This window comes from Homalodisca vitripennis, chromosome 3 (genome assembly GCF_021130785.1).
Source record: "Homalodisca vitripennis isolate AUS2020 chromosome 3, UT_GWSS_2.1, whole genome shotgun sequence".
In the NCBI taxonomy this organism is placed as follows: Eukaryota; Metazoa; Arthropoda; class Insecta; order Hemiptera; family Cicadellidae; genus Homalodisca; species Homalodisca vitripennis.
The window spans coordinates 189,753,523-189,768,619 of NC_060209.1; the positions used below are offsets into that span (position 1 = coordinate 189,753,523).

General features: G+C 37.2%; 1 protein-coding gene across 6 annotated transcripts in view; it reads right to left on the minus strand.

Moving 5' to 3' along the window:
* Positions 1–13,644, minus strand: part of LOC124357894 (protein kinase C and casein kinase substrate in neurons protein 1) — a 153,251-nt gene extending 139,607 nt beyond the window's left edge. For 3 of the 6 annotated variants that reach the window (XM_046810001.1, XM_046810003.1, XM_046810002.1), the window contains exon 1: positions 13,350–13,643. The gene's annotated coding sequence lies outside the window, so the exon portion shown is untranslated. Of the gene's footprint in view, positions 1–13,349 lie in introns of all 6 variants that reach the window. The other 3 variants (XM_046810005.1, XM_046809999.1, XM_046810004.1) reach the window with 2 other exon arrangements.
* Between the last annotated feature and the right edge of the window lie 1,453 nt (positions 13,645–15,097).

The window sequence follows — 15,097 nt, forward strand, 5'->3', positions numbered from 1 at the left end:
TTGTCTCTATACTCTGGAATACACAATCTGAAAGAGATTCATTTAACATTGATATAATATAATTTCTAAATTTTTTCATTATAATCGTGAGCGAAAAAATGGTTCATTTCAGTAGAGGTAAATTGTCTCAACTAAATCCCCCTCGACAATGGAGGAGAGTCGGTTGCCGAGCGGTCTAAGACGTTAGACGTTGGGTCCGAGTTAGAGATAGTGCAGGTTCAAATCCTATCTGTGACCGTAGCACTTTTTATTATTAATGTCAACTTTGAACTGTACCGACTCTCTGTATTCTGTTTGATAAGATCCTCCAACATGCCAGTGGCGCATAAAGAATAGCAGAATTACAATTCTAAGAATGTTCAACAATAAAAAAAACAATACACCGTATTGTTTTGCATGCTTCTTTGTTTGATTGATTTCTTTACGTCCGAGCATTATCTTTCTTACTTTGGTTATTTAATTTTCAGAAATTATATAAATTTAAAACCAATAACAATTACTTTTTACTGTTAGCACTAAAAAAAAAAATGGAAAATTAAGATAAACAATACTACAGTGTTGGTACAGCTGTTGGCTATTAGCCTATTTTAATCGAGCACTGGGGAGTTTGAAGTATGATTGAACTTAATGACATCACTGTCTAAATAAACACCGTCTCTGTGTGTACCTTGCACTCAGTGGCTCATTGTGAACCTCGTGATAGGCTACGACCACATATTAACTTATGTATGGATAAGATAGAACTTCGGAAGCAATCTTGTGCCGCTGCCAAATCGTGGCCCGTGTAGTACAGCGGACTTGGCCTCTACAGTGCAGTGAGAACAATTAGGCCTAGAGTAGAACAATAGTGCGAGCTTTGCCAAAGTGATGGCGTCTAATACATAACGTGTTTAATACATGTCGAACAAAACTGACCTGCCCTTTAGATAAGTTTTCCCCTTCATTCGTCGAAATCATGCAAGAAAGTTCGAACATATTATCAAGGACATACTGGGAGGTAACTATACTGTGGATTTTGACCGTTCGTTAAATGAAACGTTTCGGGATCTGCAATCTTTTGTCTTCCTCAGGTGAATTACTGACCTAACACAAAGACCAAATTTTATACAAAGAATAAAAGTAACATTTTAATGAAACGTGCAATACAGGTTCGCGCATACCAACTGCATGCACCAAAAGCTTCTTTTATGGAGGGAGGAGAAGTATTCATACAATTATGTGGTGAGGTAAGGTACTTTGTTATCTTACCTGATTACAAAACTATCAGAGGCTCGGCCATGACATGCCATACCTGAAACAGTCGTCATTTAGTTAATATCTTACTTACAATTGTATAGGGATAAACTACGAGCTTAGGCTACAACTTAAAGACACTTTTAGTAGGTTTTATTCGATATTTCCGAAATAAGTGAGGTACACCTATTATAATACAAGTTATATCTGAACACACTACACTAACGTTTGATGTAAAGGGTAAAAAAAGATTTCCTCGATCTGCATGTTTTTCCTGTCAAACCCTCTCAAAAATCTCCATGCAGAACAAGAGCCTTCCAATGCAGTTTGGAACAAGTATTTCTTAACAGTATTTATTTATTCGATGAAATATACTTAGAACCTCTCTGTACCTTCTTGACTTATGAACAGCAGGTTGCCGAGCGGTCTAAGACGTCGGACAGCGCAGGTTTGGATCCTGCCTGCAACCGTAGGACTTCTCCTTACGGTTTTTGATAAAGTAGTCCTTCCTTCGCAGAGGCAAGTGGCCCTTGAGGAAGGACTAAATAAAGCTTAAAGGGGATCGGTCTCTCTTTTATTATTTTTTTAAAGAGAAAGACAACTACAACGCTATGGCTGTGCAGGCATCTTGGATTCCTTCAGTACATTCTGTTTCCTCAGACGTTTCCAATTAAATTAGACCGTACAATAGTTGTGGAGATTTATATTTTCAAAGATCATTTACATTGCGAGCGGAAATACGATGTTATCGTCAATATTTGACTTACCTACCGATATTGCCTGGTCCGTACGTGCTTGGAAGAACATGTACTATCGTGCAGGATATGAATTTTCATCGTTTCATAGCCATATCCCATATCAGATAGATGTCAGATTGATGAACTTTTCCGAAATAAATCAAATTCATTGTAATCCAGTACTTTTAAAGTAAAAAAATCGGGAAGAGTATTACCAAATGCACTTTACTCAGTGGACGAAAAATTCTGGGAAGCAAACGATTCTATTAATCAGACAGAATCGGACCTTTACCCACTACGTACAAAAATGTAGCTGATAGGAATTCGGGAGGCGAGAGCTAAAAAATGTCGCTTCATTGCTTTGTAATAAGGGCAGGCACTTATTTTAATAATACTGACAGAATAAAAGAACATAGTATGTTTGGATACGCATGTACACAACTTATTTAATTTAGAAAATAAACAATTTCTAAATTCGGATGTAGCCTACGCATTTACAGTGACATTTGTGAAATTTTATCCCCGACCAGGTCAGTTACATGTGAAAGTAACTACCACTTAAAGACTCTATTTTGTTTCGTTAATATCGTAAGCAAAACATGTCCGAAATACAAAGTCTACAATTTATCACTTGTAACACAAAATACTATGGTATCCGTACAAATTCCATTATCCGAGAAAATGATGTCACTAATTTAAAATATTATAATTTGAAGGAATAACAACCTCCCAAACACTCTTTTAATCGGGAAATTGTTGTTTAGTCAAAGGTTAATCCAATACAACTAACAACCACAGTTCACCATCTTGGTACGAAAGGTCCGAGGGTAGAATCTGCTAGATAGGACTTTTCTCTTGTTTAGAAAGTTGAGTTTTTGAAACGAATATTGGCTGTGCGTTAGCCAATTATTACTCGTTGGGATGAAAAAAATAAATTTCTGTCTGTCTTTTTCTTAGAAGGACATCTAAAAAACGAACAGATCTGTAGACTTAACATTGTGCAAGAAGCTTCATTTCTATATTAGGAACACTGAATTCGATCATGATGCATGTCACCTCCATGGGATTTGGCTGAGCGTTAGTGAATATTTTTACATTGATCTCTTAGAAAACCATGATGGCAAAATAGAAGGATAACTACATCTGTAAACAAACTCAATACACTCGTAGTCTAATTATCCCAAAACATCTAACATAATTTTACGGTGACTTGGTGTGTACACTTCTGTTTCTATACAGACAAGAATGAGTTCTATGAACGGCCAACAACTGAATTCAACTGAGCGTCGTCGTTGAATTTTATCACTTAGTACGCTGACACAATTTATCTTTTGTAAAAACGTGTAAAAATTTGTTTCCGGTATGATTGCTGCCTGTCGTTGTATCTGTCAATAACGAAATGAGCTGTAGACTTAAAATTTTCCAGGGAACCTCGGCAAAGCCTATTGTAAAATACGACGTCTTATTGCGATTTCTAGAATATCTCGTCTTGCTACGGTGTCAAAACTGCGAGGACGGGAATCAACGTGAATCAGCTGGACGGGTGTGCAGAGAGGGGGGGGGCTAAAGGTTACAAGTACAAGAGAGTATTAGAGAGTGCCAAGCGCTCGGCGGCTGCCAACCACTGGCAACGTACTACCGGAAACACGCTCACAGTACATCTCGGACCGGAAGTGGAGACATTGTCACAGCTGAGCTCAAGGCCACAATCCGACGGCTGGTCTCTATAAGATGACGCCATTGCCCCAGATAGAGCAACTCATCACCATTTCTCATCTGCTCATCCTCCTTCCACCCCTTCCCCCCACCGCCCCACCCACAATAACAGCTCCAAGACTACATTGGAAATGTCAAGAGGTTGATCAACGGAACGTTTTTGTTATATCTCGCCTTATTCTAAAACACAATTCCTGGAAATATTAAAATCTAAATTTTATCAGTAAGTCTTCAATTATGCGATCGAAAGATATAACCCAAATCTGGCGCCTGAGTATTTGACGCGATAATTAATCCTAGCCAAGTTCCTCTGTAATTAGTTAATTATTAAGAACCAGTTTTGGGGAAACGACAAACTTTTGCCCCAGAGGAACAATTAATTTTGCGTCCATATATTTGGTCGTATAATAAATGGAAGACGTCTTTTCTACAGAAAATATCAATACACACCCAAATGCTTTTGAGTTTTTTATAAAGCGTATCTATCTAAATTTGAAAATCGAAAAAGGTTAGGAAATCTTTACATGAATAACCAACACAAATTTTGAAAAAAAAAAACTAAAAGGCGATGAATGGATACTGTTCACACCTTTAATATGAGACATGCCCACATATCTTCCCAGAGTTACTGCTGTATTTGACTTAAACGTTGGTAAATTCTTAATTTGGGTAGAATGTACGTGAATTCTGACGAAGGCAACGAAATCCCCGTAATTTAACTGTGTGATGTTATGCAATATGATGGCATGTTTAATAAATAACAGTAAGTGATTTAATCGTTTGTACAAATATTAATCACAAAAGAAACAACAGACAATGATAATGGCGGTGCTTGTATCGACCAGTTGTTTCCTTTATTATCTGAAACTATGCAATCTGATGAAAGTTGTCCCCTTGCCATTACTTTTTCCCAGTACATCCAGTTCCCGTCCAAAAAGGTTTATAGATTAATTCGGATCCCGAAGGAGTTTTGGGTGGTTCCGAGGTGAATTCAAACATTCTGAAATAGGTGGAATGTGCACAACACGTATTAAACATCCTTAATAGTGAGGTATTTGTGGAAAGACTTCACATTTTTATACATGGAGTAGTTTACTTGCTTCATCCTGATGCCGCTCGACGGTAGGATGCGTGTATTACGATAGAAAGTTTTATTGACTATTTTACAGCGGATGAAAGTATTAGACAGTTTCAGTTTCTCCGGCACAACTACACAACCGTGAGAGTCAGGCCCTATTGTTTGCCAGTCGGTTCAGCAAGTTGGCATGTTTAAGATATGCATCGATGGTCAGACAGCCCGGTCCGGTCACTTCACGCTGACTGCACTCGTCCGCGCTGTACAAGGACACGGCCGTGTCTAGTAGTACTTCTAGACGTTGGGCGCTTTACCACAACAACGATGGTCAGACAGCCCGGTCCGGTCACTTCACGTTGACTGCACTCGTCCGCGCTGTACAAGGACACGGCCGTGTCTAGTACTTCTAGACGTTGGGCGCTTTACCACAACATCGATGGTCAGACAGCCCGGTCCGGTCACTTCACGTTGACTGCACTCGTCCGCGCTGTACAAGGACACGGCCGTGTCTAGTACTTCTAGACGTTGGGCGCTTTACCACAACAACGATGGTCAGACAGCCCGGTCCGGTCACTTCACGCTGACTGCACTCGTCCGCGCTGTACAAGGACACGGCCGTGTCTAGTACTTCTAGACCTTGGGCGCTTTACCACAACAACGATGGTCGGACAGCCCGGTCCGGTCACTTCACGCTGACTGCACTCGTCCGCGCTGTACAAGGACACGGCCGTGTCTAGTACTTCTAGACGTTGGGCGCTTTACCACAACCAACGATGGTCAGAGAGCCCGGTCGGTCACTTCACGTTGACTGCACTCGTCCGCGCTGTACAAGGACACGGCCGTGTCTAGTACTTCTAGACGTTGGGCGCTTTACCACAACAACGATGGTCAGACAGCCCGGTCCGGTCACTTCACGTTGACTGCACTCGTCCGCGCTGTACAAGGACACGGCCGTGTCTAGTACTTCTAGACGTTGGGCGCTTTACCACAACAACGATGGTCAGACAGCCCGGGTCCGGTCACTTCACGCTGACTGCACTCGTCCGCGCTGTACAAGGACACGGCCGTGTCTAGTACTTCTAGACGTTGGGCGCTTTACCACAACAACGACGGTCAGACAGCCCGGACCGGTCACTTCACGTTGACTGCACTCGTCCGCGCTGTACAAGGACACGGCCGTGTCTAGTACTTCTAGACGTTGGGCGCTTTACCACAACAACGATGGTCAGACAGCCCGGTCCGGTCACTTCACGCTGACTGCACTCGTCCGCGCTGTACAAGGACACGGCCGTGTCTAGTACTTCTAGACGTTGGGCGCTTTACCACAACAACGATGGTCAGACAGCCCGGTCCGGTCACTTCACGCTGACTGCACTCGTCCGCGCTGTACAAGGACACGGCCGTGTCTAGTACTTCTAGACGTTGGGCGCTTTACCACAACAACGATGGTCAGACAGCCCGGTCCGGTCATTTCACGTTGACTGCACTCGTCCGCGCTGTACAAGGACACGGCCGTGTCTAGTACTTCTAGACGTTGGGCGCTTTACCACAACAACGATGGTCAGACAGCCCGGTCCGGTCACTTCACGCTGACTGCACTCGTCCGCGCTGTACAAGGACACGGCCGTGTCTAGTACTTCTAGACGTTGGGCGCTTTACCACAACAACGATGGTCAGACAGCACGGTCCGGTCACTTCACGCTGACTGCACTCGTCCGCGCTGTACAAGGACACGGCCGTGTCAAGGGCTTCTATGCCAAAGTTGATAAATTTTAAGTGTTTATAATTTTTCAACTGCCTTACTAAATAAACAATTCAGGTCAAAAATCAATTATGATAAACGCTTTATTTCAATCTTGTTTTATCACTCCTACAGGATAAAAAAGTAAATATATCAAATTTTATTGTACCATGTGTTGCTAAAGGATTAATATGTCGTACACGAACATCATCCTCTGCATGCTCAGCATGTCGATGACGCATTGCAAGTCTCACTGCTCTTGCTTCCTCTCTTCTAATGGACATCTAGCATGATATCATCATGGCCTTTATCTTGTGTGACTTAAACTGTCAACCTCACAACAGTGGTGCACATAGAAAATTATTTCTGAGGGGTAGACACACTGAGGTTTAAGGGATATAAAATACCCTAAAAAACGAGGGCTCGGCGGAAATCCCCCCCCCCCAAATGTTGATGTTTATGTCCACATAAATGTGTTTAAAGACAATTTCTGGGCGTAATATTAACGGGTATCTTTTAAAATTTCGGTAGGAGGGGGTGCTTGAGCGCCTTCTTTACATACGCTCATAATCGTCCGAGACTTGAAAATCGGTACCTTACTAAAACCAACGACGCCGACATTTGGGAACGATATTTTAAGGATCAATAAATACTGTTTTAGACAATTTAATTACCTGCCTAATAGTAACCACGAAAAGTAAAGTAAAGATGTCTTATTTTACCAGGCGAAGTTAGGGCTAAGAGGCCCACTCTAACACTTAACCTGGGGGCCAACGGCTTAAAGGTGACTTCCGAACCACCACCAACAGCCGTGCAGGCGGGCTGCTTGCAAGGACAGGATCGCTCAGCGGTCACCCATCCAAGCAGCAGCCACGCTCGACGTTGCTTGACCTGGTTATCTTGCGATAACCGTTGTACCCGCTACACTACGCACTGAGATTTGACGAAAGAGAGAATGAACAACTTCTAATCCGTTCCTTGCCCGAGTTTAGTGCGCTGAGTATTGCACTCGTCGGCCCCTCCACTGGAGAAGAAGGAACCATTGTGAGGCGCGAGTGTGTGTGAGTGGGGGGGGGGGGGTGGAGGTAAATGATAACACAAGGCTCCACGATAACACACGGCCTTGGCTATAAATCAACCAGGCGCCAATGACTCATTCTCTATTCCCATGGTATGTATACGTTGCAGGGACAGAGGCATCGCCCATAGAATACAGGCTACGCTCACAATATTACTCGACCTACATTTTTAGCTTCAAATCAATCACTTATCTTGCTTTAAAAACATCACTGCTTTATTCTTTGTGTCAGTGCCTTGTTTTGGTAGTTTTATCTCTACAGATTAACCAGCTCACACTGTTATTTAACTGTTTGCTTTATATATTTTGATTCAACATTTTCAGACTTCACCCAGGATACTTCTTTCCAAGTGTCTATAGTTTGAAAATTTACCACAGTTCCAGTTATCAATTCAGTATATTGCAGTTATTCCTCAATATATCAACATTACATTAAAACAGTATATTAGAACCAATTAATATTTTACTTATAAAAATGTCTTTATGCAATGCTATCTAGACAATTTCCATTTCGCTACTTAACTTACCCGAAGGTGCTTATTAGGATTTGCTCTCCAATATATTTGGTTTAAATTTTAGTCTCTTAATTAAGATAATTAAAAATATCTAAATGCTTAATGTTGTTGTATCTCTGTCCATTACCAAAGTCTTCATCTCCATACAATCTACATTTCATTGGGTCTTAGAAATCAAGACTTCCTAAACCTGCCTGTTGACCTAGTACTTTGTACCACCTTCAAAGATGTTATTTACTAATCAATGAAGTTATTGTGTCTGATAATGTAACCGACCAGTTAGAAACTATCAATGTATCTTCCTTCAAAATCTCTCTTTATAGTTGACCATGATTTTTCTTTTTCCCCCTTTAAATTGTTTTAGTTATCCGATATCACTCACATCACATCCACATTTCAGCTGCTTCGCAAGTATATATATATATATATATATATTTATTTATTTATTTATTTTTACCGCATGACTCTATAGAGAGCAAATGATGGGCTCTCAAAGACCTCCCAACCCATTTCACCGAAGCTCCATAAACTCCATATTCCATCACGACCAGTGTACAAAAGAATATCATACCCTGGCAAAATTTTCTGGCTAGTTTGGTCACCTTATTTAGAACACACACTTGACAAGAACGGCTTGAACTATTCAGGGAAAATTGTTTAAATGGTAATCTATAAAATATACAAAAGTCTAGTAAAAATGCCAAAAATGTTGGTGATTGCGAAATACAGGTAGCAAATGAGGAAGAGATCGCAGCTTAATGGCTGTGGATCTCCCATGCATGAAGAAGCAGCACAAATAGAGTGTCTGACACATTTACGTATGAGGTACACTGATATACTAAATAATACTGAAAAACTAAGTGGTACTACTGGTAATCAATGAAAAATTATTCCATTAAAGTTTAGTATTGAACTATAAAGTCATATGAACTTTGCTAAATGTGATATAATGTGCTTACTGTATTCACAATGTTCATTTTTGTTGTCTTGCTATACATTTATATTAAGGTCCACTGTGTTAATTTATGTGAAATGTACTAAAGACATGAATATTGCAGTCACAGTCACAGTCTTATACAATCAATCTTTATTTAAATATGTATATATATAAGTTAGAAGGCAAAATCATTCTTATAATACATAAAATGAAAAATATAACAGTTGCTCACTCATAATTTTCGGTCATTTTGTGGCCTTTTTATAAAAAAATATTTAAATGTTAATAAAATAGTTTTTACCACAGGATAAGCTTTCAGTGATACGTATACTGGGTCTAAATACATTAAGTTGCAATCAATCCTAACATACAAATTTAAAAAAATACTTTCTGATAAACAATGATCATTTTTTTGGTAACACTATAAACATCTGTTTCAAGTTACTACTTAAGGTATCAAATATAATGACTAAATCGGATACTTTTACAGTGTGTTGTGTTGATAGCAAGCGAAACTAATACAGGCGAAGCAACACTTTCATAACTAAATGGTTGTTCAGACCAAAGTGCCGTGCTGGCTGTGATATATGACCCTTTGCTGCGATTTATGACACTTTACATGTTCCGTGCCATGGTTGACTCCCACAGCGTGTACACGAAACACACAAAATTTGTTGCAGCTAACAATTTCTACCACAATGAAATTCTAAATAAATTTATTAATCAATTACATTTACAAATTGGCTTCATTCATTAGGGATTTGTATAGTGGCTGAGCATTAGTGAAGCCTATCACTCGTGGGACTGAAAAAATTTTATTTGTCTGCATGTCTGTCAGTCCGCACAATATCTCGAAAACAAACTGATATATAGGTTTAAAATTTTACATGAAGCTTCATCTATTAGCAACACTGAGTTCAATGATGGAGCACGTCACTCCATTGGATTTGGTTGAGTATTAGCAAATACTACTACATTGATATTTGGGCAACCATGACGGCAACAAGAAAATAGCGGAATAAATATATTTGTAAATTAGATAAGCACAATCATATGTGATTTTAACATAATTGTGCTATTTTGACATTTTTATTCAGAGAGTAAAAAGAAAAACAATAGATTGGAAAATCAATATTCAAAGTTGATGTTAAGAACTGATTTCAGTGTACTCTTATGTTGTAGCAACCTCCCTAACCCACCAGATCTTTTACTATTGAATCACTGCTATTATTTAAACCTAACTCAATAAACAAAAATGTGAATGTATCATGCGGCAAGATATCTTGATAAAGATCATTTTCAGTGTAAATTTTGAATGAAACAGTTCTACATAGACAAGAATGAGTTCTATAATGGTGCATGTGAAACCATGGAATTTGGCTGCCCGGCATTGAAGCTAACACTTAGTAGGCTGACAATATTTATTTTTTGTCTGTCAAGGATATGAAAACATTTTTTCTGTATGAAGTCTATCTGCTAATCTGATCGCAAGAAATATCTCTAATAAAATGAGCTATAGGCTTAAAATTTTGGATGAAAACTTGAAAGCCTATTACGCGATACATGGTTTAGCGTACTCCCTACCTTGTACTATGTAGAAACTTGTCAAATTTTTAAATCCGAATGGTAGCAACAGTTTAGCAACAAAAGCAGCATTGTAGGGATGCAATTTATTCTTGAAATCAGAAAAACAGTTATCAACATAATCTATATAAGACACTGACACTTTCTCTACTTGAATGAATATTTCAATAACAAGATCAGCATACCAAAGTGGGCACATTTACGAAAAGAATATTTAAACCTGTTTTAATACAAAACTAGGGCTGAGACTGAAAAGGGTACCTAAATACATTGGACATGTCTTAGAAAAAAACGATGTAAATATCTTGATCTGTTTTATCTATTCAGACTGGGTAATTCTGAATTACAACTGGACCAACGTCAATTTGATTTAGCCTAAACTTTCAAATAATCTTTCTAATGCCACAAAGTAAAAAAATATAACAAAACTGCATGAATGAGCAATGGAAATTTTACAAATATTTCTTAAACCCTCAAATTTTTACAATTTAAGTCCTATATATGGACATTTTAGAACGTATTTCATAAGTAAAACAACAACTCATTTGTTTCAAATTGTGCAATAAGCCACGTCCATACTTACAAAGCATTTTATTCAGCACAGCCTCAACACAAACTGAGTATTAAAGGAGTACAAGTACTTAGGAGTGAACACGGGTAGGGTACGGTAAGCGGACCCGGTTTTTTATATCGAAGAATGTAATCATCGATACCTAATATTCGCATCTCAAATCCTAGACTATCAATCGATATAAAAGTGTCTGTAGTCCGCAACAACAAACATACCGGTATGTTTTAAATTAAAATGTGAATTTAATATTAACAGTGATCAAACAAATTATTATAACCAAAATTAGGAAAACTGAAGACGACCATACTTACTCCTCTCACAGTTACATTTGTTTCTTTCCCACAAATTTCACATTATGGGTTTTTCGGTACGAGTCCTATATGTTGAAGCCACAGAAAAAATGTCTTATCATCTTTCAAAGCAATGTTGTGTAGTTTTCTAAAATTGACTGCTATTTTTAATAATCAAATGTTACTTAAAAAGGTATTTAAAATTGAAATATTACCTTACGTGTATTACTTGAAAGTGTTTACAGCTGTAGATATAGATTATTTAAGTTAATTGTTCAAAGTAATTAATTAGTATCGATTGATTATATCGATGGTTATGATTGAGTAATATCAATTATTTGCCAATTTCTACATATAAAAAACCGGGCCCGCTTATCGTACCCTACCCGTAAACACTTTAAAAGATATTCTTAAAAATATTAATGGACACACATGATAATAATTATTTAGTAAGGTTTTGAATGACCGGAGTATATTGTTGATAAGGTTTTATACTTCTTACATGGACTGTGCCAATATTTCAATATTTTATTTTATTCATAGAGAATATTAATGACCTAAAATATTTATTTATTTAGATCAATTTATGCTATTCAATGTAAAGCCTGTGCTAAAGTAAAAAACGATTTGCTATCTAGGTAACGTCTATTATTGATATTAAAAAAATTAACTGATTACAAGTCAAGCGATAACATTTTATTATATTTTATAATTAATAAATACATAGGATGAACAGTATACATTAAAAAATGTTTGGAGGAATAAATGCTTTTAAGATTAACAGAACATATAAAAAAATATTTTTGGAGGAACAGGTGAAAGTGTTACTTTGTTTCGGAATTTTTTATTTATAAGGTATTCTGCACATGAATAGAATATAGTTGATAACCTAAAATTGATCTTCACCTAACACTACTAACTGGAGAATTCAAAATTACCACAAGTCATGAAAATCTTGTCATCGAGAATGTTTGAATACCATTGTAAATAGCCAAGAACCATGAATGACTGACAACCATCGTTGACTCATTATGACAAGTAATATTTCATACTTTAATTAATACCAACGTGGTTGGTTATTGATATAGGCCTACCACAATAGACATTTCAGATCACAAAAAATACGGTTTTGGCTGTAGTCATTGGATTTGAAAATCCTAAGCCTGTGTTTACTTTGGCAAGTAAAGTTGCACTAGAAATTGTGCAACTGCTAACATATAATGTGAAAAAGGACAAGTAATTTTAATCATAGGTACTGCGACATCTGCGTCCCAGGTTGTTGTGGGTCTATTAACACACAACAATAACATCTTGGCAATGTTTAGAATACAAATTTTAGTATCCGACACTGCGCTCCAACGACTGTCCAACACTAGTCATAACACTACTTGCCTTACAGATTTGTTTACACTAGACAGTTCATTGCTCTCTAATTCTCCTTTACAACTGTCCAACACTGGTTGCGAAAGCACTCGCGAGAGATAGATAATAATACTTTAATTATTATGTATAACCAAAATTTAGTAAGGTTTTAAATATTAGAAATTATTAAATTTAATTTATCTAGATTTTGTACACAGCCTACAATCTGAGCCCAATTTCTAAAAAATATATCATACCTTAGTCAAACATTAGGTTACATTTTTTAATTTTATAAAAGGAAGTTTACGAATTAGGCTTAAATATAACTTGTCTACTTGAATTTGCTATTGAACAGATATTTTATATCTATTTAATTAGACAACCTATAACAAGTGGCCTAATCATCAATCTTATCAAGTTACAAATATTTACCAAATGGGAGCATTTCAAACGAATCAAACAAAATATGTCTTGCAAATGTCATGTATTTTTTATATTTAAAGATAATACCTTGGAATGTGAGTGTGGTATATAATCCAACAGAGCCTCCGTTCAGAAGTCCACCTCCCAAGCTAAACAACGTAGCTCCAACCACTTAAAAACTAACACATAAAACTTCACTTGTTATCACCACACAAAAAACACAAATCTAATATTTTTAGAAAAAAGGTAATGCACCGAATATCACATCAGAACGACATTTTACTTTACGAATTAACTTCTCCAAACCAACGATAAACAAACCAATTCCACACCTCAACTTCTAGTCCAGCCCAGCAACTGGCGACAGCAAGCGACAAATAACTTGTATAGTTCCAGTGAATTCCTGAAGAGGCTGTTATCTACAAAATCACTTACAGCTGTTGGTGTACAGCACGCATTCTATTGATGTATCTTAGAACTATAGCAAAGACGAACAATATTTAGCTGTTTGAAAGGCTTTGAGCAATAAGCGTTGAACTTTAAAAAATTATGGAAATTATAGTTATAAGAACCTATATGGACCTACAGTATATAATTGAGTAACTACTGTAAATAACAGGTCAAGTGCCAAAACTTATATTTTTATTTGAAAAGACTTCACCACAACCACATTTTAGGGAGGCTGAAAAAATTACATCAAATATTGAGATATATGTATAATAACACAACTGCTTGCCGAGAAAGAGTATTTTTGCAACAATTAAAAATAATAAAGAGAATAAAAATGTAAAAAAAACTTAAAAATAGACTACGTAAATTTAAAGCAACATAAATAAGTGAAAGATGATGCCCCACTTGCCAATGACAAGTTCTGTACCCTACATTTCAACTAATAACCGTAGACACTTTCAATAAAAACTATTCCGTAGCGCTGATCTAATGCTGACAGTAAAGTGGTATAGTCTAGATTAACTGATATATTCCGACCGCCAGGTTTAAGATAGCGAAGTATGAGTGGTGCGGGGAGGTATTTCAAAGAATCTGATTCGGGAGTCTTCCACGCCATTCACTACTTCTCCATCCCACTCTCCTCGCACTTCCTTTAGAAATATTGCTAAAAACTCTAGTCGTGAGTTTTTAAGTGAACTGTTCACTTCGCAAAAGGTTTGTACGTTGAAATAATTGTGCTTACGTAATTTTTTGTCGATTTGAGTTTATAAACGATGGATACTACGAATAGTCATATAGTCATAGAGGAAAACAATACATAGTAAAGCACGTAATATATTGCCAGTGATATACCTAAATGTGCCGAGGAATCAAATCTAATAATTTAATGTTTTCTTTTAAAGAACGCTATTGAAAGGATTGATTTTTTACACACATAAATCCCTAAGCAGTATTTATACAATTAAAAGTGAGTGCAAAAAATTCGGTAATTTGTCTAGGTCAATCCTAGAAAACAAAAGGGAAACGTGCGATTAATCGAAACCAGTTCGATTAAACAGAAAAAACCAGCTCCCAATGTTATAATAGTATTACAGAAATCCCTATTCTACCAAAAACTTAGCAGTGGTAAAGTTAATTGTACCGTCAAAATTCTTCACAACACAGATACAACGTCAAAGAAACGATGCAAATTCGATAAAAGTAATGAGACCATCAGTAGTTAAAAACATTTTTGTTTTACTAAGATTTATATAGAATTCGCTCATTTTAATGATCGCTGTATAAAAACATCTGCCCGCCTGAAGTACAATAATTTATGGTAAATTAAAAGCTTTAATTTTCTATATTAATGTAATAACAAACACACACACCCCCCCCCCCTCATG